The sequence below is a fragment of the Varanus komodoensis genome, unplaced genomic scaffold (genome assembly GCF_004798865.1).
Source record: "Varanus komodoensis strain SLA01 unplaced genomic scaffold, ASM479886v1 scaffold492, whole genome shotgun sequence".
Classification (NCBI taxonomy): domain Eukaryota; kingdom Metazoa; phylum Chordata; class Lepidosauria; order Squamata; family Varanidae; genus Varanus; species Varanus komodoensis.
In genome coordinates, this window is record NW_025336075.1 from 36,953 (window position 1) to 38,515 (window position 1,563).

The 1,563-nt window shown below is 42.9% G+C and overlaps 1 pseudogene; it reads right to left on the minus strand.

The window, feature by feature from the left end:
- LOC123031168 overlaps positions 1-1,153 on the minus strand; it is a 9,807-nt pseudogene extending 8,654 nt beyond the window's left edge.
- Between the last annotated feature and the right edge of the window lie 410 nt (positions 1,154-1,563).

Consider the following 1,563-nt stretch of genomic DNA (forward strand, 5'->3'; position numbering starts at 1 on the left):
CATAATATTGTCTTCTGGCAGTTGCGCAGGGTGTCTTAGCCCCCATATTGGAAGCCGCCCCGAGGCTTCGGCGAATGGGGCGGCATAAAAATGTTTTAATAAATTAAAAAAAAAATAAATAATCGCACATCATATGGTCCTCAGCTTGCTGATTAAGAAAGCAAAGATATTAGGTTCAGGGGGAAGGAGTGGTGAAGGTAAAACTATGGAGTCTATATTTAGTCATCATCTTCAGATGGAAATTGGAAGGATGTGGTAATCATTCAAAGGATGTCTACTACAAGCATTCACAAACTCTTTGGTCAAAAGAGTCTCATGCAGTGTATGAACAGAGGCCGTACATGTGAATTCACATTTATCAATGCACTGAAAGTTGAACATTCATATTCATATACAACACACCAGTTGCCCTCTCGAACACAGTTTTTTTTTAAAAAAATCACTGTTATCTTCAATCCACTTTTTGCTCAAGAGAGGGTTTGAAAATGCTGGCCACTACTTGAAGCCAATAAAACCCACACTTCTCCCACAAAGCTCACTTCTCAAAGTGCCCAGTCTCCCAGATTTTCCAACCTTCTTTCACACTTTTTCTAAGGCATTCTGGCATCTTACACTTCCAGGAAAACAGGGAGGAAAAAAGAGGGAAATGCTGTAAGAAAATAATGTATGGTTCCTCTCTCAAAGCCCCATTCCTAGACAGTCCCAGGAAGCAAACGTGAGGCTTTGATTCAGGGAGGAACTGTAGAGTGGGTCCTAAATCACTGGTCATTTTTCTACTTTCCACCAAATTGATGAGACACAACAGATTACAAACCTTACTCAAACATTATGTCACGTAGATAGATGATAGGAGATGATAAACACAGACAAACAGAAGACAGACAGATGATAGAAGATGAGAGATACGTAGGTGTGTGGATGGATGGATGGATGGATGGCTGGATGGATGGATGGATGGATGGATGGATGGGGAACCTTACACAATCTCATCGAAGAGGTCAACAGAGGGACGTTGCATAAAGGTTATTGGAAGGGAAAATACGTAGATCTGAGACATGATGCCACCAATGATGAAGTCTCCTGGGTGGTACTGCTTGTGAAGAATGGGAAGAGGCTCACTGATGCTGCATGTAGCATCCAGAAGCTTGCCCATCACCTGCTGGAAAAGCAGGAATGCCAGTGCTGTTGTCCAGAAGGAATGGATATTTGCTGTGCAAGACTTCACCTGTGCCCACATGATCTTTCAAGCAGTGCTCTGCTGAGGAACACAGCTTGACCTAAATGGACAATTGGGTGGTGCAGGGCTCCGGATTGCATGCAAAACTTTGAGTGAGCATTCTAGCACCAGCTAGGAATGGTCTATGAGACACAAATCACATCTTTCACCCTTTCTTGTGTTATGCTTGGCAGCAGATGCACTAGAAGTACTCAAGGTTCAATTGGCAGTCACAGTCAATATAATTATCTGTGCTTAATTACATGGCCCATGCTGTGTTGAACGAGAAAACATGTTTATTGAGTTTTCGAGGTAAGGGTCAGCTAGAGAGAGAGCAGCTGCTGCTA